A 24,511-nucleotide genomic window follows, 5' to 3' on the forward strand; every position below is an offset into this window, starting at 1 on the left:
CTCTTCATATCTCTGTAATTCATGTATTTCGTGTTATAATTTTCAGATCTATCTTTTGGTCTCGTCTCTGCATCATTGTCTTTATGAACTACTCCTTCAAGATATTTCAGATTACCTCTTGTCCTGTATCAATTGAATCTTACTATGACTTTTAATTTAAACTGTTAGATTGCTAAGCGACCATCCCGGAACCCGGAACCCATTAACATGTGCAGATTGACTACCTAACGGTTCCAGAGGCAACAAAAATTTGATTTTCAATATTTTGTATGATTATTTACCGAATTCTAACTTTTAAAATGCTGTCATAATCTGTTCATTAAAATGTATGATCATACGTTGAACGTTAATCGCAATAAGGCAAGTATTTCAATTAGAAATTGTGTGCTTGTCTTGAGGTACCGTAACTGACGGCGCGTAGATACTCGACATTTATTCATCCTGTAGTTGCGAATGAGAGCACATAGACACTTCCAAAAAAAAAAAAAAAAAAAAACAATAATGTCAAGCATTTACGGAACTTTTTGTTGCTGACATCTTCCATAAAGTTATGAAAGGAAAAAAAAGCTTATAGCTAACTGCATTTTCGCTCTCCACGCAGTCAAATTTCAGCACCATGAATGATGTTTTAATTTAATTCTTATTTAATAGTAAACCTATTCACAACATGCTCTGAAAAAGTACCTACAAATATCATTTAATGTACTTGCAAAATGACTTCATTGTACAACACACAGGTAAGAAGATACGACGTCATAAACATTGAGATGCGTGAAAAACTTGCCTTTGCTTAAAATGGAGCATTAATTACTTAGCGACTTCCTACCAACTTTAACTTAATTCCAAACTTCTTTAAACTTTTCCTCGCTTGCATGCTTAACGTCACATATTTAACACATTAAATGGTTTGTAAAGTAATCAGACGTTTGCAACTGTTTCATACACGAGAGTTCGATTCCTTAAAGAATCTGGTGTTTATTGGTTTAATCTGTTTGGTTGTTTTATCACATGTGCGTCTACTCTTCTCTCGCGTGTAGTTCTTCGATGATGTTGTCCTTCCCCTCCTTCTCTTCCCCGGTAACAATGAGGGGTAAAACCAGTTTACTTAAGAAAGTGTAAAAAGGGGGATCTTCGTATTAAATTGTGAGCCGAATTTCTAAATGAAGAACGGCTTCTAATCTGTAATTAAGAAAGTGTAAACATATTATGTACTACATAACACATTTACAGAATGACCACTGAAGGTAATTTGTAAATAAAAGCGAAAGTAGTATAATGAAAACCACTCTCATATTTCAGTGAGCTTGATACAGAAAAAAACAGTAATAATGAGTATATTAACCAAAAATTCAGTACTTGAGCGATATGCAATGCTCCGAATGTTCGCTACGAATAATGCAGTCGAATAAACTACCGGATTCTTCTCAATATTATAGCAATTATAGTACATTTAAAGAGACATGCCACTCATAACAATTTTGTTCAAGCCTTTCTGGATTTATTTACTACCGTCCTACGAGGGTACTTTACTGCAGATCAGGACCGCTGCTAGGTGTTTTGCCGCCCTAGGCGAGAACTGGAAAATGACGTCCCCTCATTTTTACTTCTACCGCTCTCGCCGATTTGCCCCCCCCCCCCCCCACCCACCTAAGATTCATCACCAGTACCAACATCCAACGGCACATGTCCTATTATACTTTTAATCATTAAACTAAGGTGACCAGCCGTCCTCACTGTCTGTTGAAAGTCTTCACTTTTCATGCTTTGTCGTCAGTTGCTTTAATACTTGTCGAGGACAGCAAGTATCCTCAGTTTCATATATTTTGCCCTCAGTTTCTAAAATTTCTCAGAATAATTGAATTACGAAGAATGTACTGAACGTTTGAAACTTGAGCTCAAATGAATATACCAGTGCATCCAAATTTGGCATGAAATACTTATTTTATTTAATTGTAAAGGAAATGGATAAATAAAAGTCTCGAACAATTTTCTGGAACGAATTAATTTTTCCTTGAACTCGAAAATTATCCTATACTGATGGGAGACATAGCGAAGCATCAAACTAGGTCATCTGGATAATTGTGGTGTTACTCGTATACCGTTTCTGTTTTAATTCAAATGTTTTTAGAATGTGGAATAGATCTCATCTTTTTCAGCATCGATTTTCGCTTAAGTAAATAAATGACGTGTTTTCGTTTTCTGTTGAGTGTTCTACAACTTTTATTAGCCACAGTGGTCAACGGGACTGGCTTCTGATCATTCGTCCGAGATGGATCCAGGTTCGAATCCCGGTGTCAGAGGTGTTTTGTGGTTGTCTAAAGGCTGTGGCTCTTTCCGATGGCCGCGCTGAGTAGCCGCGTGGTCTGATGTGTCTTGCCACGGTCCACGCGGCTCCCCCCTCGGAGGTTCGAGTCCTCCCTCGGGCATGGGTGTGTGTATCGTCCTTAGCGTAAATTAGTTTAAGTTAGGTGAAGTAGTGTGTAAGCTTAGGGACCGATGACCTCAGTAGTTTGGTCTCGCAAGAACTTACCAAATCTTTCCAATGTTTCCGTATCGTACTCAAGAGCGGATCCTCAAAATTACAGACCAATATCCTTAACATCGGTTTGTTGCAGGATTCTCGAACATATTCTAGGTTCGAATATAATGAATTTCCTTGAGACAGAGAAGTTGCTGTCCATGCACCAGCACGGCTTTAGAAAGCATCGATCCTGCGAAACGCAACTAGCCCTTTTTTCACATGGTATCTTGCGAGCAATGGATGGAGGCTATTAGACGGATGCCATATACCTTGACTTCCGGAAAGCGTTTGACTCGGTGTCCCACTAGAGACTCCTAACTAAAGTACGAGCATATGGGATTGGTTCCCAAATATGTGAGTGGCTCGAAGACTTTTTAAGTAATACAACCCAGTACGTTGTCGTCGATGGTGAGTGTTCATCGGAGGTGAGGGTATCATCTGGAGTGCCCCAGGGTAGCGTGCTTGTTTTCTATCTACATAAATGATCTTTTGGTCAGGGTTTATAGCTATGTGCGGCTGTTTGCTGATGATGCTGTAGTGTACGAGTGACTGTAGGAGGATACAAGATGACTTGGACAAGATTTGTGATTGGTGTAAAGAATGGCAGCTAACTATAAATATAGATTAATGTAAATTAATGCAGCTGAATAGGAAAAAGAATGTTTGAATACTCAATTAGTAGTGTAGCGCTTGACAGAGTAACGTTGATTAAATATTTGGGCTTAATATTGCAGAGCGATATGGAGGGGGACAAGCATGTAATGGCAGTTGGGGAGGGGGGGGGGGGGGGAAGGCGGATAGTCGTCTTCGGTTCATTGGTAGAATTTTGGGAAGATATGGTTCATCTGTAAAGGAGACCACTTGTTGTTGTTGTTGTTGTCTTCAGTCCTGAGACTGGTTTGATGCAGCTCTCCATGCTACTCTATCCTGTGCAAGCTGCTTCATCTCCCAGTACCTACTGCAACCTACATCCTTCTGAATCTGCTTAGTGTACTCATCTCTCGGTCTCCCTCTACGATTTTTACCCTCCACGCTGCCCTCCAATGCTAAATTTGTGATCCCTTGATGCCTCAAAACATGTCCTACCAACCGATCCCTTCTTCTAGTCAAGTTGTGCCACAAACTTCTCTTCTCCCCAATCCTATTCAATACCTCCTCATTAGTTACGTGATCTATCCACCTTATCTTCAATATTCTTCTGTAGCACCACATTTCGAAAGCTTCTATTCTGTTCTTGTCCAAACTAGTTATCGTCCATGTTTCACTTCCATACATGGCTACACTCCAAACAAATACTTTCAGAAACGACTTCCTGATACATAAATCTATATTCGATGTTAACAAATTTCTCTTCTTCAGAAACGCTTTCCTTGCCATTGCCAGTCTACATTTTATACCCTCTCTATTTCGGCCATCATCAGTTATTTTACTTCCTAAATAGCAAAACTCCTTTACTACTTGAAGTGTCTCATTTCCTAATCTAATTCCCTCAGCATCACCCGATTTAATTTGACTACATTCCATTATCCTCGTTTTGCTTTTGTTAATGTTCATCTTATATCCTCCTTTCAAGACACTGTCCATTCCGTTCAACTGCTCTTCCAAGTCCTTTGCCGTCTCTGACAGAATTACAATGTCATCGGCGAACCTCAAAGTTTTTACTTCGTCTCCATGAATTTTAATACCTACTCCAAATTTGTCTTTTGTTTCCTTTACTGCTTGCTCAATATACAGATTGAATAACATCGGGGAGAGGCTACAACCCTGTTTCACTCCTTTCCCAACCACTGCTTCCCTTTCATGCCCTTCGACTCTTATTACTGCCATCTGGTTTCTGTACAAATTGTAAATAGCTTTTGCTCCCTGTATTTTACCCCTGCCACCTTTAGAATTTGAAAAAGAGTATTCCAGTCAACATTGTCAAAAGCTTTCTCTAAGTCTACAAATGCTAGAAACGTAGGTTTGCCTTTTCTTAATCTTTCTTCTAAGATAAGTCGTAAGGTCCGTATTGCCTCACGTGTTCCAACATTTCGACGGAATCCAAACTGATCCTCCCCGAGGTCTGCATCTACCAGTTTTTCCATTCGTCTGTAAAGAATTCGCGTTGGTATTTTGCAGTTGTGGCTTATTAAACTGATAGTTCGGTAGTTTTCACATCTGTCAGCACCTGCTTTCTTTGGGATTGGAATTATTATATTCTTCTTGAAGTCTGAGGGTATTTCGCCTGTCTCATACATCTTGCTCACCAGCTGGTAGAGTTTTGTCATGACTGGCTCTCCCAAGGCCGTCAGTAGTTCTAATGGAATGTTGTCTACTCCGGGGGCCTTGTTTCGACTCAGGTCTTTCAGTGCTCTGTCAAACTCTTCACGCAGTATCGTATCTCCCATTTCGTCTTCATCTACATCCTCTTCTATTTCCATAATATTGTCCTCAAGTACATCGCCCTTGTATAAACCTTCTATATACTCCTTCCACCTTTCTGCCTTCCCTTCTTTGCTTAGGACTGGGCTGCCATCTGAGCTCTTGATATTCATACACGTGGTTCTCTTCTCTCCAAAGGTCTCTTTAATTTTCCTGTAGGCAGTATCTATCTTACCCCTAGTGAGATAAGCTTCTACATCCTTACATTTGTCCTCTAGCCATCCCTGTTTAGCCATTTTGCACTTCCTGTCGATCTCATTTTTGAGACGTTTGTATTCCTTTTTGCCTGTTTCATTTACTGCATTTTTATATTTTCGCCTTTCATCAATTAAATTCAATATTTCTTCTGTTACCCAAGGATTTCTAGCAGCCCTCGTCTTTTTACCTACTTTATCCTCTGCTGCCTTCACTACTTCATCCCTCAGAGCTACCCATTCTTCTTCTACTGTATTTCTTTCCCCTATTCCTGTCAATTGTTCCCTTATACTCTCCTTGAAACTCTGTACAACCTCTGGTTCTTTCAGTTTATCCAGGTCCCATCTCCTTAATTTCCCACATTTTTGCAGTTTCTTCAGTTTTAATCTACAGGTCATAACCAATAGATTGTGGTCAGAGTCCACATCTGCCCCTGGAAATGTTTTACAACTTAAAACCTGGTTCCTAAATCTCTGTCTTACAATTATATAATCTATCTGATACCTTTTAGTATCTCCAGGGTTCTTCCACGTATACAACCTTCTTTCATGATTCTTAAACCAAGTGTTAGCTATGATTAAGTTGTGCTCTGTGCAAAATTCTACTAGGTGGCTTCCTCTTTCATTTCTTATAAGACCACTTATAAAACACTAATACGACCTATTTTTGAGTACTGCTCGAGCGTTTGGGATCCCTATCAGGTCGGATTGAGGGAGGACATAGAAGCAATTCAGAGGCGGGCTGCTAGATTTGTTACTTGTAGGTTTGATCATCACGCGAGTGTTATGGAAATGCTTCAGGAACTCTGGTGGGAGTCTCTAGAGTAAAGAAGGCGTTCTTTTCGTGAATCGCTACTCAGGAAATTCAGAGAACCAGCATTTGAGGCTGACTGCAGTACAATTTTACTGCCGCCAACTTACATTTCGCGGAAATGCCACAAAGATAAGATAAGAGAGATTAGGGCTCGTACAGAGGCATATAGGCAGTCACTTATCCCTCGTTCTGTTTTCAGAGAACCAGCATTTGAGGCTGACTGCAGTACAATTTTACTGCCGCCAACTTACATTTCGCGGAAATGCCACAAAGATAAGATAAGAGAGATTAGGGCTCGTACAGAGGCATATAGGCAGTCACTTATCCCTCGTTCTGTTTTGGAGTGGAACAGGGAGAGAAGATGCTAGTTGTGGTACGAGGTACCCTCCGCCACCAACCGTATGGTGGATTGCGGAGTATGTGTATAGATGTAGATGAAGATGCTTTAGTTTTGAGATAGATAGAGGCAATGTACTTACTCTCGTCAAAGTAATTAAAGACTTACTAAATAACTGTTAGGTATGCTTTTGAAAACAATTCGATGTTTAATTTTTCCTTTTTTCCATTTGTTTCCTCATTTGCTCAATTGTTTCGCTTTTTGATTTGAAATTAATTTTTTCCGCTCTTTGTTGCCCCCAAAAATTTTGGTGCCATACGCGGGCAACTAGTCTTGTCTAATGGTAAACACTGCCCTGCCGTAGATATCAGCGTCATCAGCGAAGAATCTTACAGTGCTGCTGGCCTTATATGATAGGAAAAACAAGAAGAAGACAGTCATCTGCGCTTAGCAGGTACCCGTTTCGTGCGCAAGTTGGCAGCGTGGTGAGACAGACAGGGTTAATTGGCGAGTGGTGTGGCAGCTGGCACTCTGTGTAGCAGCGTGGGGCTGGCCGATGGCGCCGCAAATAAATCAGCCTAACAGCCCAGGCGACTGGTCCGACGCGACAATGCTGCCTGCCTGCTTTTTTGCTTCCCTTCCCTTCTTAAGAAACGGCGCGGCCGAACGCCTGACATGATGCCTTCGACAGATAACAGTGCCAACTACCCTGTTAGGCCAACAGGCACACCACCTCACAATAGCGGGAGTTCCTGATGTAGCGTCGCGTGCGCCCAGACACTCGCGGCAAATATATTGCGCGCCGCGAAATACTGCGGGGGTCTCGCTTGTGTTCCGTCTGGGATTCGCGACAGCCGAGGAAGATACTCCGCTGTTCTCTGCGGAGGGACTATAAAGTGCGCTCCGCAGCGTTATTAAATTTCTCGGGCTAGTAAGGCACACGCTGCTGTAGCGATACAGGGTACGGAGCGCAGCGTGCCGTCATTTCACTGTTTCCTTTTTATAGAGAGATAGAGCCAGTCCTGCATATACCTGAAAAATATGTGAGACAAATACTATGAGCGGCAGCGTGCCATTTCTGGAACTTCAGTTTGTTCAAATGGTGTTTTCTCGACACATCTGTCCCTGGTATCACAGGCGGATTGGATTGAGAAATCCACACCAGCATTGCATGACTATTTTAGTGAAACAAACAAGATATTCGTGGAGTCACAAAAAATTGTCAAAGGAAAGATCTTCCAACCGTTTCGTCCTTAATAGTTAAATCCATTTATGCCAATCCAGAATTCAAATTTGCTGATATGCCTCAGTCTATTACAGAAAAACAATCTACACTCATCAAAAAAAGTTTTGCATCACCCCGGTTCAAAGAATTCATGAAGTTGGCGTTGACTGTGGATATTGTATCACAGACACATTCCCTGTGACTGTTCAGAGATGTCACTAAACCCGCCCAAAGATGTAAACAACCTTGCACGATCAGCGCCTGTTTGACGGAGGGGGTCTGATAGCTGGTAAGTTCCAGTTATTCCAGCAAGAAGGAGGTACGCGGCTAGTGTTGTCGGTAGTTCAACCATGCCTACACGGTCAATACCGTGGTTCGATCGTGACCACATTTTTACTTTGTGGCCCGCCAGAGTGGTCGAGCGGCTTCCTGGCGCTACAGGCAGGAACCGCGTGACCGCTACGGTCGCAGGTTCGAATCCTGCCTCAGGCATGGATGTGTGTGATGTCCTTAGGTTAGCTACGTTTAAGTAGTTCTAAGTTCTAGGCGACTGATTACCTCTGAAGTTAAGTTCCATAGCGCTCAGAGCCAGGTGAACCATTTTCTTACTTTATGCCACGAAGGGCTCTCAACAAGGGAAATGTCCAGTCGTCTCGGAGTGAACCAAAGCGATGTTGTTCAGACATGGAGGAGATACAGAGAGACAGCAACTGTAGATGACATGCCTCGCTCAAGCCACCCAAGGGCTACTACTGCACTACCTACGGATTTTGTATGGCTCGGAGGAACCCTGACAGCAACGCCACCATGTTGAATAATGCTTTTCGTGCAACTACAGGACGTCGTGTTACGACTCAAACTGTACGTAATAGGCTGCATGATGCGCAGCTTCACTCCCGACGTCCATGGCGAGGTCCATCTTTGAAACCACGACACCATGTAGTGTGGTACAGATGGACCCAACAACATGCCAAATGGGTCGCTCAGGATTGTCGCCACATTCTCATCACCGATGAGTGTCGCGTATGTCTTCAACCAAGCAACCGTCGGAGACGCGTTTGGAGACAATCCGGTCAGTCTAAACGCCTTAGACACACTGTCCAGCGAGTGTAGCAACGTGGAGGTTCCCTGCTGTTTTGGGGTGGCATTATGTGGGCCGCTAGGGGTCATGGAAGGCGCCGTAACGGCTGTACGATACGTGAATGCCGTCCTCCGACGGATAGTGCAACCACATGGGCAACATATTGGAGTATCATTCGTCTTCAAGGACGACAATCTGCGCCGCCATCGTGCACGTCGTGTGAATAACTTCCTTCAGGATAACGACATCGCTCGACTAGAGGGGCCAGCATGTTCTCCAGACATGAACCCTTTCGAACATGCCGGCCGTTGTGGCAGAGTGGCTCTAGGCGCTTCAGTCTGGAACCGCGCGACCGTTACGGTTGGAGGTTCGAATCCTGCCTCGGGCATGGATGTGTGTGATGTCCTTAGCTTAGTTAGGTTTAAGTAGTTTTAAGTTATAGGGGACTGCTGACCTCAGGTGTTAAGTCCCATAGTGCTCAGAGCCATTTTTTGAACTTATCGAACATGCCTGGGATAGATTGAATCGGGTTGTTTATGGACGACGTGACCCACCAACCACTTTGAGGGATCCACGCCGAATCGCCATTGAGGAGTGGAACAATGTTGACCAACATTGCCTTGATGAACTTGTGGACAGTATGGCACAACGAATACAGTCATTAGAGGTACCAGTGTTTGCAGCAATCTGGACCACCGCATCTGAAGGTCTCGCTGAATGGTGGTACAATATAAAACGTGTGGTATTCATGAGCAATGAAAAGGGCGGAAATAATGTTTATGTTGATCTCTATTCCAATTTTCTTATAGGTTCCGGAACAATTTTCTTATAGGTTCCGGAACCGAGGTGATGTAAAAAATTTTTTATGTGTGTATATAGGAAATGACGCACTGAGTTAATCCTCATTTTATCAACAATTAATCCAACCCACGCCAAATCATCGCATGGCAACGAAACAGCCTTACACAAATTGGTCACAAATTTGTAAAAATGTAAAGGCGAAGATTTTACCCACAAATATTAGAACCATCTGGCTAGACGTCATCATCGAAACCTACTTTTTCCATGCTGCGAAATTTAAAAACAAATTGGCCTCCGCTGTTTTACAGCGGCGGAAGAATTGCGTCCACAACTGGTTTGCAAAATTGACGATCTAAAGAAAGGAATAGCAAAGAAGTCGAGGTGGAAATTTTAGAAAACTATTCTACACGTATTTCATGTTTTTTCAGTGCGTTTTCATTTCTTTTTTTTCGCATCAGGTGTATAGCTTTGAGCAAGCTGGCATAGCTAGAATCCTGACAGACACACTATCTGACCTTGAATTCAGCTACTGGCCTTTTTTAAAGGTCATGCCAGACATCGTCAGTGACAGAGAACTCATGACGCAGTTGTGCAATAAAATAAATCAGTCAATTAGTTATTGGAAAAGAAAAACACTGCCGCTCCCCGTCACCCCTATCTTTATTTCCAGCCAGTCACAACACAGCATTAAATAATTCCAAGACGATGGTAACAGCTCAGTAGCGTCAGTGGAAAATTAAAAACCATGTCATCTAACCAATCCCACAGTGCAGCGTATATTTCCTGACGGAAATAGCGCTATTATGTTATTGGATAATTTAAAACCTCTTCCTCTCCTTGTTTGGGAACAGAACAATTGTATGCTCTTCTCCCTCTCCTCTCTCTTCTTTTCCTCGAATCAACCAGGGAATTGTTGTAGAAAATGGAGCCAGATATTCAGTAAAAATTACTAAACGTAAACTTCGAAGTCTCATCATTTTCTTGATAGTCAAAGATATTAAAAATCCGAGAAAATGGCAACAGATAAAGTGTGTGAATTATTTCGCATGTCCCTAACCTCTGTATCCAACCAATCAGAGTTTGGTAAAAAAGTGGTGTCAAATTACATTATTTCTGACCCAATTAAGACGCAGTATTAAAATGATGTGGCACATATGCTGTAAGAAATTACGTGACCTCCACTTGAAAAACAAAGATATCTCTCTCTTTCTGTCAGTACACACTCACACACACACACACACACACACACACACACACACACACACACACACACACACACACACATCTACGTACATCACACGTACTGTACGCCTTGAACATACATGTTAACATGTTATCAGTAATCAATTTTTAACAAATTTTCCAGAAATTGTAACAAATTTTCCATAAAAGTAGCCTGTATGCTGTCGCGTCACTTAATTCCAATTGAATCTCATCTCACTTCTAAGTTTGAGCACGTCTATCTACCTATGTTTCGTAATTAAACACAGTCTCTCATAACTTTTTAAGTACAAGCTTTTTTCACTAGCCATTCCCAGATGTTACAAGGCGTTACCGCAGGTCCCTGCGAGGCAGACAGAGATCCAGTGAAGAGAGAGCTGAGATATTTCTTCACACCTTACCTAACCTGATAGAGATACAGTCCAGCTGACAGACAGATATAAACATGGCAACGCTCTGTGGAAACGAACTACGTAGTTAGAAAACTCAAACAGAAAAAATTATGCGCTTACAAAATTTATTACAAAGCAAATAGTTTTTTCATCCAGCGTTTTTCATATATTTATGTTGTTTACATTTTCATAACACTAATATTGTATTTTTATTATTTACGTATTTACAACTAAAACCAATCACATATTTACTTTAGGACATACACAACGTGATCAAAATTATCCGGATACCTGGCAAAAAATTACTTACAAGTTTGTGGGGCCCTCTAACGGTAATTCTGAAATTCAATATGGTATTCACCCATCGTTAGCTTTGCTGACAGCTTCCACTTTCACAGGCATACATCCAGTCAGGTGCTGGGAGGTTTCTTGGGGAATTGCAGCCCATTCTTCAAGGAGTGCTGCACTGAAAAGAGGTATCGATGTCGGTCGGTGAGGCCTGACACGAAGTCGGCGTTCCAAAACATTCTAAAGGTGTTCTATAGGATTCAGGCCAGTACTCTGTGCAGGTCAGTCCATTACAGGGATGTTATTGTTGTGTAACCACTTAGCCACAGGCCGTGCATTATGAACAGGTGTTCGATCATGCCGAAAGATGCAATCGCCATCCCCGGATTGTTCTTCACCAGTGGAAAGCAAGAAGGTGCTTAAAACATGAATGTAGGTCTATGCTGTGATAGTGCCACGGAAAACAAGGGCTGCAAGGCCCCTCATTGAAAAACACAACCACACCATAACACCATCGCCTCCGAATTTTACTGTTGGCACTACACATGATGGCAGATGACGTTCACCGGGCATTCGCCATACCCACAACTTGCCATTTGATCGCCACACTGTGTATCGTGATTCGCCACTCCACATAACGTTTTTCCATTGTTAAATCGTCCGATGATTACGCTCCTGATACCAAGCGAGACGTCGTTTGGCATTTACCGGCGTGATGTGTGGCTTATAAGCAGACGCTTGACCATGAAATCCAAAATCTCTCACCTCCTGTCTAACTGTTATAGTACTTTCAGTGGATCCTGATGCAGTTTGGAATTCCTGTGTGCTGGTCTGGACAGATGTCTGCCCATTAGATATTACGACCCTCTTCAACAGTTGGCGGCATCTGTCAGTCAACACATGAGGTCGGCCTGTACGCTTTTGCGCTGTACGTGTCCCTTCACGTTTCCACTTCACTATCACATGGGAAACAGTGGACCAAGGGATGTTTAGGAGTGTACAGACGTATGTCACAAGTGACACCCAATCATCCGACCACGTTCGAAGTCCGTGAGTTCCACGAAGCGCTTCATTCTGCTCTCTCACGATGTCTAATGACTACTGAGGTTGCTGATATGGAGTACCTGGCAGTAGGTGGCAGCACAATTCACCTAGTATGAAAAACGTATTTTTTAGTGTGTCCGGATACTTTTGATCACATAGTGTACATACAATCATCAATTTGTCAGGTGTGTACGTTATTCATACATTTTGTTAGCATTTTCATTTTTACAGTAAAAGACAATCAGGTATGTACATTATATACACTAATCATTTTTTTCAAGTATTTACAATTTATAAATTTTTCAGGTATTTGCACTGAAGCGCCAAAGAAACTGTTATAGAGATGCGTATTGAAATACAGACATCTGTAAACAGGGAGAATACTGCCCTGTGGTCGGCAACGCCTATATAAGACATGTGTTTGGCGCAGTTGTTTGATGGGGTACTGCAGCTACAATGGCAGGTTATTAAGACTGAAGTGAGTTTGAACGTGGTGCTATAGACGGCGCACGAGCAATGGGGCACAGCATCTCCGAGGTACCTGTGAATTGGGGATTTTCCTGTACGACTATTTCACAAGTGTACCGTGAATATCAGGAATCCCGTGAAACATCAAATCTCCGATATCGCTGCGGCCGGTAAAAAATAGTGCAGAAACGGGACGAACGACGACTGAAGAGAATCGGTCAACTTTGCAGAAATGCAACCCTTCCACAAATTTCTGCAGATTTCAGTGCGGGGCCATCAACAAGTGTCAGCGTGCGAACCATTCAACGAAACATCATCGATCTGGACTTTCGGAGGCGAAGGCCCACTCTTGTACCCTTGATGACGGCACGACACAAAGCTTTATGCCTCGCCTGGGACCGTCACTGCCGACATTGGGCTGTTGATGACTGGAAACATGTTGCGTGGTCGGAGAGTCTCGTTTCAGATTGTATCGAGTGAACGGACGTGTACGGGTTTGAAGACAACCTAATGAATCCATAGACCCTGCATATTAGCAAGGGGACTGTTGAAGCTGGTGGGGGCTCTGTAATGGTGTCGGGCGTGTACAGTTGGAGTGATATGGGATCCCTGATACGTCTAGATAGAACTCTAACAGGTGACACGTACGTAAGAGTCCTGTCTGATCTGCTGCATCCATTCATGTCCTTTGCGAATTCCGACGGACTTCGGCAATTCCAGCAGGACAATGCGACACCCCACACGTCCAGAATTGCTACAGAGTAGCTCCAGGAATACTCTTCTGAGTTTAAACACTTCCGCTGACCACAAAACTTACCAGACATGAACATTAGTGAGCATATCTGGGATGCCCTGCAATGCGCTGTTCAGAAAAGATCTTGACCCCTCGTACTCTTACGGGTTTATGGACAGCCCTGCCAGATTCATGGTGTCATTTCCCTCCACCACTACTTCAGACATTAGTCGAGTCCATTCCACGTCGTGCTACGTCACTTCTGCGTGCTCGCTCGGGCCCTAAACTATATTACACAGACTACCAGTTTCATGGGCTCTTCAGTGTAAATTATTACATGAAGAAACAGTCAGGCCCTTTAAATGTGTGTACAATGATATTTTTCCCAGACATTTACATTTTTTTCAATAAAAGCCAGTCGATTATTTACAAACACCATCATAATTTTTGATGCAGTAATGGCAATAAGCCAGTGTATTTACCTTGTCGGGAAGTATACAGATTAGTCCTAAAGGGTCTGAAAAGTATGTAGGGGTGTTACAGGGTAGGTTGCGCTGAGAAATAATTGTTTAGAAAAAAATTTGATACTTTGCACCGTTTCCGAGTTAATCAGCATTAAAGTTAGTCAACCAGGGTATTGAGCGCGCAAATTCAAGCAGCCCGCTAGAAGCTGTGTCGCTAAACATATTCTTCGTTTTGTTTCCTAAAACCGAACAAGAGAAAAATACAAAAGTTTTACATGGGATGATAGTAAGAATCTAGCCCGATCTAAAAGCTGAACAGTCTTGTGCGTTATCATCTTTGCTATGAGAGCATCTAACACTAATTGTATTACGGCAGGCCACTCGAACTTGCGCACGCAACAGCCTGATTGGCTAACTTCAATGGTAGTCAACGTGGAACCAATGAAACGTATCGAATTTTTTTCTTAACAATTATTTTTCAGCAGAACCTAACCTATAACACCATTACAAGCTTTACAGACTGTTTGTGATCAACATGTTTATTGTTTGTCATTTTGAGCACATAAAGAGAATGTAGTAAGCGAAACAACATGCTGTTTCGAGTGAATGACGATTGTTTTACACCTTTTCTCCACGCATTATGTTCTCAGATACAGTCTCAAGCTCATACATTTTTGGGCGGAGGCCCACAAATTCTGCAATAGGCTCCTAACATCAGTTCGTCGTTCATCAAATTAACCACGTTTTTATTTATCAGCTGAACATCGTATTTGTTATTCAATTGGAATTCAGAAGTATCGAACCTCGTGTGACATCACTCGTGATATCCTCGTAGATGTTGGTAGCAGTGATGCGGCATATGCGGCTGTCTCTTGCTGTATAGGAGATTTTTACACAATCTGGCGAGAATCTGTTCAGTATACATCCAGAAGGGAAATCGAAAAGAAGCGATTTCTAAATATCTAAAATGCCATTTCAACTACGTTTGGTTTGTAAGAAACGACATTTGGCGTGTGCAGATCAATGGCTTCTATATTTTCGTTAAAAATGACACACCTTTCAAAATTAGGCTTTGCAATTCATCCAGCTAACCCAAACCTGCCCTCCCATGACGATGCATGTCTAATGTCCGGCATCTTCCGCATATCTTGTATGGCTTTGCCGAATATGTGATTTTTCATGCGTCTGAAGAAATTTTTCTCAGACTGGTTCCGTGGAGTTTTGCGGTTTTCTAAATTAATCTCAAAATATTGCTTCACCCAGTGAGCTTGCCTAAACTTTGAGTTTCGATGAATATTTTTAACAGCAATTGATTTTTCAAATACAGTTTTGGATAAATGTAATGAATGACATTGTTTTTCTTGACATTCAACGTCGAAAAGATATTTTTTTTTTTTTTTTGCTGTCTGATTTTGGCACAATTTTGTAAGGAATCAGGGGTAAATCTGAAATTAAACCGTGAATTCTTTCAGGGTATTCAAAGTCTCTGGTTAACCATTTTCAGCTGTTGCCTCATAGTGTAGCAGTGGTGGTAAATCTGGCTCGTCTCATGGGACACCTCAGGTGTCGCTTGTTTCGCCCACGGTCTCTGCTGCCGAGGCACAGGCCAGTGCACCCGATGCAGGGGATCCTCCCTCACTGGAGCGCATTCGCGTTACTCGAGGCAGAGGGCCAATATGAAGGCTGCTCGTCAGGCCTCGCCCTTTAAACATGTGACTGGACATGTGGCCGCTCAATCAGAGTGGTCCGAGCTCACACACCCTGGTTGGTGGGGGTATTTGCTGAGTATCGAATGTTACGCGCGTTATGGAACCTCTTAGGGAAACTGCGTTCAGAGCCGTGAAATAAGTCAATGAGCAATCCTGCGAGACATGGAGGAGACCTTGCCTGTGGCTAACTAGCTTTATGTGTACAGTCGTCTGCAAGTTGTGGCACACGTTGGCACCCGTGACGCCAGTCTCTTGGGTTCCCAGCCATCCTGAGTTCATACGGTAGTCTGACGGAGGTGCTGAAGACTGCTGGTCTCAAGCGCAGGGTACAAGCAGAGCTCGCAATTTGCAGCGTTCTTGCCACTTCCCAGAGCTGATAGGGATCCTTTCGTCTGGAGCTAAGAGGAGGGTCTCCGCCAAAGGGTTCGTCGACGCTTTGACGGTCTTAGCTACAGATTTCTGGACATGTATTACTGGGTGGAGAGTTGCAGGTCTACTCTTGGTCAGTGAGAGGTGCACTAGGCATAGGAAGCAGGTGTTCAGGTAGCATAGTGCTTAAGAATGCACATGGGAGTTGTTAGGTAGGCAGTTGTTTTAGGTACTCTGATCAACACTCTCCAGTCGCCACACAGATAGTGAAAGCACTCAAGGTTCAGAATAAAGACGTTTCGACTGTTGAAATATTATGAATAAATTTTCGATGTATCCGTAACGAAGTTCCTGAAACTACTGCCCTCCAGGAAATTTTTCGCACTCAACTTATTCTCCGAACAAGGAGATGGATGAATCTCTGAAAGATTTAGCGACTCATGGAACGTATATCGGAAACACAAATTAGACGTCATAGGAAGGGGAATTTTCACTGCAGTCGACAAAAATATTTTCTCTAATGAGGTTGGTTTTGAGTGCGATTGTGTAATTCCCTGGAAGTGAACAACAGGTCTAGGTGAAATCGAGTTAACTGCTTTTATCCGGCCACCTGATTTAGCCGTGACCGTTTTAGCGTCATTCAAAGAAAGTCTACACTCAGTATACCAATATCATGCAGTATTACTTGGAGGTAACGTTAAACTACGGAGTATAGACTGTGGCGTCTATGGATTCATTGCAGGGGGTACGAATGAAGCGTCTTGCCAAGAGCTTTTTAATAATTTTTCCGCAAACTGCCTAACTGCCTTGAGCATCAAGTTCGACAGCCCACTTGCAATGGAAATTCGCTGTAAGGGAAAAGAAAACAACGAACCACGAAGAAATTATCTGAACGGAACGGACATCGGTGTATGTGAGTACAAGTGCAGAAAAACAAATGATCACAGTTTCAGAAAAACTGGATGATTTTTTCAAGACAAAGACCTTCAAAAGTTGAGCAAGTCAATAATGCGTTGCTCCACAACTGGCCCTTTTGCAAGTAGTTATTCAGCTTGGCACTGATTGGTAGATTCGTTGGATATCCTACTAATTAATATCGTACCCAATTCTGTACAATTGGTGCGTTAGATTGTCAAACTCCCGAGATGGTTGGGGGCCCAGCTCATAAAGATCCGCCGACGTCGTTGGCCAAGGTAAGGTTTGGCAAGCACGTACCCAAGTAATAAAAACTCTTTCTGTTTGCGGGCGGTCATTATCTTGATGAAACGTAAGCTCAGGATGGCCTGCCATGAAGGGCAATAAACGGGGGCATAGAATGTCGTCGACGTACCGCTGTGCTGTAAGGATGTACAACAACCAAAGAAGTCCTGCTTTGAAATGGAGTGGCACGTCAGACCATCACTCCTGTTTGTCGGGGCATACAGCGGGCGACAGTCAGATTGTTATCCCACGGCTGTCCAGAGCGTTTCCAGATACGTCTTCGGCCTGGAATCACATTTAATGGAATAGAACTGCCTTCACTGATGAGTGATATTTAGAAATGAGCCCCGATTGTACGTTGTAGCTACAAAAAGGCCTGACCTATCGATAGTAGTAACAGTGGGACTAGTGATCATGATGTCATCATAGCGTTGATGATTACTGAAGTTGATAAACCAACCAAGATGACCAGGAGAGTATTTTTGCTATGATCCACCGTGGTTTGCTAACACTATCCAGAAAATGCTGAGGAAGGGAGGACTGTTGCATTCTCGGTTCGAAAGAGAACGAGCAAATGATGACAGGCAAAAGCCAGCAGAGATTTGTGATTCTGTAGAAAGATCGATGCGCGAAGCATACAGTAACTAACAACGTCATACCTTAACTAAGGATCTAACCGAGAACACGACTAAATTCTGGTCCTACGTAAAATCGCTAAGCGGTTCGAAGGCTTCTCTCCTGCACCCTTGATGACCAAACAGGATGGCAAAAGAAAATAGCAAAAGGAAACTTTAAGTTTAAGTTCCTCTTTTAAAAAACGGTTCATGCAGAAGGATCGTACAAACATACCGTTGTCTGGCGGTCGTGCAGACTCTCCTACTGAGGAGACAGTAATAGGCATCCCTGGCGTAGAGATCAACTGTACGGTTTGAAACAAATAAGTCGCCAGGTGCGGATGGAATCAAAATTCGGGTTTACAAAGAGTATGGCATTGGCCCTTCTCTTTGCATTTATAGCGAATCTCTCACCCGACGCACGGTTCCACGAAGAAAAAGCGCAGATGACTCCTATATATAAGATGGGTAAAAAAACTGTCCCGCAAAATAATTAACAATATACTTAACATTGGTTTCCCACAGAATTCTTGATCATATTTTCCATTCAAATATAAAACGTTTCCTTGATACGGAAAAGCTCCAATCAACAAATCAACATGGTATTAGAAAGCATCGCTCGTGCGAAGCTTAGCTTGTCCTTTTCTCAAATGGCATCCTGCCGGCCATAGAGTAAGGGCAATACATATATTCCATATTTCTAGATATCTGAAAGGCGTTTTACGTGGTGGATCACTGTAGACTCAAACAGAGTAAGTTCTCATATATGTGAGGATCTCGAGGATTTCGTAAGTAATAGGACCCAGTATGTTGTCCTCGACAGCGAATGTTCATCAGCGAGAAGAGTATCGTCAGGGGTGTCCGATGGAAGTGAGTCAGGACCGCTATGATTCTCTATACAGGGTAAATATTAATAAAACCTATAAACTGCAGGAACGGATTCTTGACTGGAAATCGAGAGGAAAAGGACCTATAAACTTGTGTTCGGAAACACGTCGTTGCCACGGTCGATGGCTCTGACGAGTGAATGTACCTCTGACCGCATGTCGTGTGTTCCTTGTGTGCTGCAGGCTGTGCGACTGACACAGTGTACTGTAAGCAGCAGAATGGTCATTGTCAGAAACAAGCCGATGCAGTGTTTGTGTAGGCCAAGTAGATGGACACTGTAAGTTAATGCGGATGAGTGGGAAAAACAGACCCGTAATGTTCGGATACAGCATTAACAGTATCCTGCTGATACAGTCACGTTGTTTAAATATCTGGGTGTAACGTTGCGAAGCAATTTGAAATGGAACGAACATGCAGGATTGTGAGAGGGAAGGCGAATCGTGGAGTTTGGTTTATTTGGAGAATTTTAGGAAGGTGTGGTTCATCTGTGAAGGAGATCGCATATAGCACGCTAATGTGACCTATTCTTGAGTACTGCTCGAGTGTTTGGGATCCTAACCAGGCCGGATTAAAAGAAGACATCGAAGCAGTTCATAGGCGAGCTGCTAGATTTGTTACCGGTAGGATTGATCAGCATGGAAGTGTTATTGTTATGCTTCTGTAGCTCAAGTGGGAGTCCCAGGAAGGAACAAGACATTCATTTCGAAGAACACTACTAAGAAAATTTATAGAAACGGCATTTGAAGCTGTCTACAGAACGATCGTAATGCTGCCAACATACATTTCGCTTAGGGACCACGAAGATAAGATGCAAGAAATTAGGGCTCATACGGAGGCATATAGGTAGCCGATTTCCCGTCGCCCTATCTGCGTGTGGAACAGGAAAGGAGGAAACGACTGGTTGTCCTACAGGGTAACCTCCCCCACGCACCGTATGGTGGCTTCAGTATTATCTATGTACATGTATGTGTAGATGTAGAGAGGCAGCACGGCTGTACAAAAACAAGTGCCTCACAGACACCAGCCACATCACACAACATGTGAAGCTCCCTTTGGCGTTTTTGTGATCATGAGTCCTTTGAGACAGACGAAGTGCAGGGAGGCGGCTGACTGCCCGCACAACACATTTGGAGGACCGGGCCCTACAGGACATGCTACCTCTCGACCATTTCCATCTGCTTGACCGTACACAAACAAACATGACATGAATACCGGGCCATTCTGCTGCCTTCAGTACGCTGCGTCACTCACAAAGCCTGCAACACGCAAGAAACATACAGTACGAAGCACGGGAACTTTCACTCCTCGGCGTTCTCTACCATGACAACGATGCTTTTTTTGGGCACATGTTCATAGGACCTCTTTTCCTTATTTCCATCCAGGAATACCTCCTTCCAGTTTGTCAGTTTCACTAATGTTCACCCTGTGTATGTAAGTGAGGGTGAGATTCAATCTGCTGCTGTTTGCTGCTGAATCTGTGGCGTACGGGAAAGTGTCATCATTGAGTGAATAAGAGGACAGAAGATGACTTAGAAAAAAATGTGTAATTGGTGTGATGAATGGCAAGTAGCTCTAAGTTTAGAGAAATATAAGTTAATGCAGCTGAGCAGGAAAAACAACGCTGTAATTTTCGAATACAGTACTAGTAGTGTTCACCGCGATGTCGCCAAACACGGATGCGACCATCATGATGCTGTAAACAGAACCTGGGTTCGTCCGAAAAAATGACGTTTTGGCATTCGTGCACCCAGGTTCGTCGTTGAGTACACAATCGCTGGCGCTCGTGTCTGTGATACGGCGTCGGAGGTAACCGCAGCCATGGTCTCCGAGCTGATAGTCCTTGCTCCTGCAAACGTCATCGAACTGTTCGTGCAGATGGTTGTTATTTTGCAAACGTCCCCATCTGTTGACTCAGGGATCCGTACAGCCATGCAGATAATGTGCCTGTCGTCTTGACTGCTAGTGATACGAGGCCGTTGGAATCTAGCACGGCGTTCCGTATTACCCTCCTGAACCCACCGATTCGATATTCTGCTAACAGTAATTGGATCTCGACCAACGCGAGCAGCAGTGTCGCGATACGATAAACGGCAATCGCGATAGGCTATAATCCAACCTCTATCAAAGTCGGAAACGTTCAAAAATAGTTCTGAGCACTATGGGACTTAACATCTGAGGTCATTAGTTCCCTAGAACTTACAACTACTTAAACCTAACTAACCTAAGGACAGCATACACATCCATGCCCGACGCAGGATTCGAATCTGCGACCGTAGCGGTCTCTCGGTTCTGGACTAAAGCGCCTAGAAGCGCTCGGCCACCGTGGCCGGCACGGAAACGTGATGGTGCGCATTTCTCCTCCTTACACGAGGAATCACAACAACGTTTCACCAGGCAACGCCGGTCTACTGCTGTTTGTGTATGAGAAATCGGTTGGAAACTTTCCTAATGTCAGCACGTCGTAGGTGTCACCACCGGCGCCATCCTTGTGTGAATGCTCTGTAAAGCTAATCATTTGCATATCACAGCATCTTCTTCCTGTCGATTAAATTCCGGGTCTGTAGCATTTCATCTTCGGAGTGTAGCAATTTTAATGGCCAATAGTGTATTTTGGAAATTCAAATCGGAATCCCTGGAGGGAAGGCGATTTTCTTTTAGAGGAACGTTACTGAGGAAATTTAGAGAACAGGCGTTTGAAGATGACTGTAGAACGATCCTACTGCCACCAACGTACATTTCGTGTAAGGACTGCGAACACAACGTAAGAAAAGTAAGTGCTGGTATAGAGCCGTACAGACAGTCGTTTTTCTGTCGTACTATTTGCGAGTGGAAGGGCAAGGAAATGTCTAGTAGTGGTACGACGTATCCTCGTCAGTGTCACGGTCTGTACGGCGGCTTGCGGAGTATGTATGTAGATGTAGATCTGGATTTACTTCCGATACGTACCACGTGTTCGAGTCGTCTGGTACCATTTCCACAAAAAATTTTGACGCTCTCTGTAGGAACCATTCCAGATTACATACGAGAAGATGTTGGAAATAACGTCTGGTTACTGACGTTTTCTGGTCATTTGTTACGTGTTTCTTCTCTGTTATAGCTTTTTGAATTTAGAAGTTCCCTTCTAGGTCTAGGAATTGGCCTTGTTAATGAATCTGATTGTTTTCATTTCCCTTTCTGTTGATGTAGGGTTTTGGGTTTCTTGCCAGAGGTGTTCCGCATATGTTGAATGGCTGGCGCCTTATTTCTATGCTCTTTTGTGTTCCTTATACCTTATTCCGAAATTTCTGCATGTTTGTCGTAAGTATAGAGCGTCACAGCTGTTAAACTGGAGCTCGTAAATGCCACATTTTTGGCACATGTCAATGTGATCTTCATTTTTTTGACATTTCTGTACAGTGTTATTGCTTTGGTGTGTTATTTTTTTGCTTGTTTCTTGCGGATGTTCCTAATTCTGTCTGTCAGTTTGTTTCCATATGTGAGTGTGTATCAGCTTGTCTGTTGAGTTTCTATGTTGTGCCCTCGTTGTGTAGTGGTGGGGATGTTGATGTGTGTGTCTCTGGATTAGTGTGGTATTTTATTCTCTTATCTTCATGTTCTTCTGGATTTTCTTTTTCAATTTTGTTACAAGGGATTCTTGGGAGCCATTATTTTTTGCTATCTGAGTAATTACGTGTAGCCCGCCCGGCTAGCCGCTCGATCTAACTCGCTGCTTCCGGAGCGGGAAGGCGTACCGATCCCTGGCACGAATCCGCCCGGCGTATTAGTGTCGAGGCCCCGTGTGCCGGTCAGCCTGTGGACGGTTTGTAAGGCGGTTTTCCATATGCCTCGGCGGATACAGGCTGGTTCCTCTTATTCCGCCTCAGTTACACTATGTCGGCGATTGTTGCGCAAACAATGTTTCCACGTAAGCATGCACCATAAGTACTCTACCACTCAAACATTTGGGGTTACATTCGTCTTGTATGAGACGCTCCCGACGGGTGGGGGGGGGGGGGGGGTGGTCCTCTGGGCGGCCGAACAACACAATAACCATGGGTTCGATGTGGGGCGGCGGTGGGGTAGGTGAACTGCTATGACCTGTTGTGGGGTTGTGAACCATTGGGGGCTAAGGTGAAACGAAACCTATCCGTCATTTCTAGGTCCCTGGTTCAAAACACAATACAATACAATTATGTCTAGCTCCCTACTATAATTACGGTATCTGATGGTAGATTCTGTTTAGACCTTTGGGTGATTAGATGATTGATGTAATATTGTGTTTTTTTTTGTGTGGTGTAATTCATTAGGGGAGGACGTGAAGGCCCTCCCCTTCTTGAAATTGGCACATGGCTGGATATCATCATACTTGGAATGGCCTCAGTGATAAAGAAGTGCTGATGCTACTGTCAGCAAAATATGACATTCGTAATTGTATGAGCGTGGAAGGATTCCTGGAATGGCCTTGGTGAGAAGATAGAGCTGATGCTGACATCAGCGAAAATGATGCGTCGCCCGATGTTCATTCACGCCAGAACATACTCTGCCCTATTACTGACGCGAAGTCCGCAGCTCGTTGTCGTGCGGTAGCGTTCTCGCTTCCTGCGCCCGGGTTCCCGGATTCTATTCCCGGCGGGGTCAGGGATTTTCTCTGCCTCGTGATGACTGGGTGTTGTGTGATGTCCTTAGGTTAGTTAGGTTTAAGTAGTTCTAAGTTCTAGGGGACTGATGACCATAGCTGTTAAGTCCCATAGTGCTCAGAGCCATTTGAACCATTTTTTTTAATGACGCAAAGAGTAGCTGTTTTTTTTAGATGTCTTAATAGTGATATTTATTTTTGAATAAGGGTTCCAATCGGTTCAATTCCTGGATTATAGCTACACACTCTGTGATTCAGAAAAAAATTAACTAGAGGTAGATGGGGACTGCAGCTGTTACGTAAAGGTGCAGATGCAACTGGCCACTGCCCGTAAGTAACTGGAACCTGTTTTGCCCACAGTCGACACACTTCAAGCTGCTCTCTTGGAGCCGGCCGCGGTGGTCTCGCGGTTAAGGCGCTCAGTCCGGAACCGCGTGACTGCTACTGTCACAGGTTCGAATCCTGCCTCGGGCATGGATGTGTGTGATGTCCTTAGGTTAGTTAGGTTTAAGTAGTTCTAAGTCCAATAGTGCTCAGAGCCATTTTTTTGCTCTCTTGGGTTGCGATGGCGTTGTGGCATCTAAGACGAATGCTGCGGCACCTCTGCAGCCTGTAGCATCACCTGAAATTCCTAATGACGCTGTATCTCTCGAACTGCGTGCCTCGGCCGTTCGACACTTACCTGACGGTTACTGGTGAACAGTGGCGGCGTCAAGAATGTGAAATGTGGCTACTCGCCGCAAGGCTGTCCCCTTCTGTCTTAAAAACAGGTTTGAGGTATTGCCAGCAGGTGAAATAGTATCTGAGTAAGCACGGATTGCCTCGCCTGTTGAGGCTGTAGTCGATCTTCCTGAGAGTTCCGGACTATCCCAGAGGGTGGGACTGCTTGTCATTGGGAGCTCCAATGTTAGACGGGTGCTACATGCCATTAGGAAAATAGCGGGTTAGGAAAGAAGGCAAGTTTTAGCCTGGGTGCCAGAGTATTTGGTCCCACATGTGGAGGAAGGTCTGCTGGCAGCAACTGAAGTCACGGAGTGCACCTGTCAGCAATTAGTGGTTCATGTAGGTACAAATCATGCCTATAGTCCATCCGCTTATAGCAATCACGATCG

Source organism: Schistocerca gregaria, chromosome X (genome assembly GCF_023897955.1).
Source record: "Schistocerca gregaria isolate iqSchGreg1 chromosome X, iqSchGreg1.2, whole genome shotgun sequence".
In the NCBI taxonomy this organism is placed as follows: Eukaryota; Metazoa; Arthropoda; class Insecta; order Orthoptera; family Acrididae; genus Schistocerca; species Schistocerca gregaria.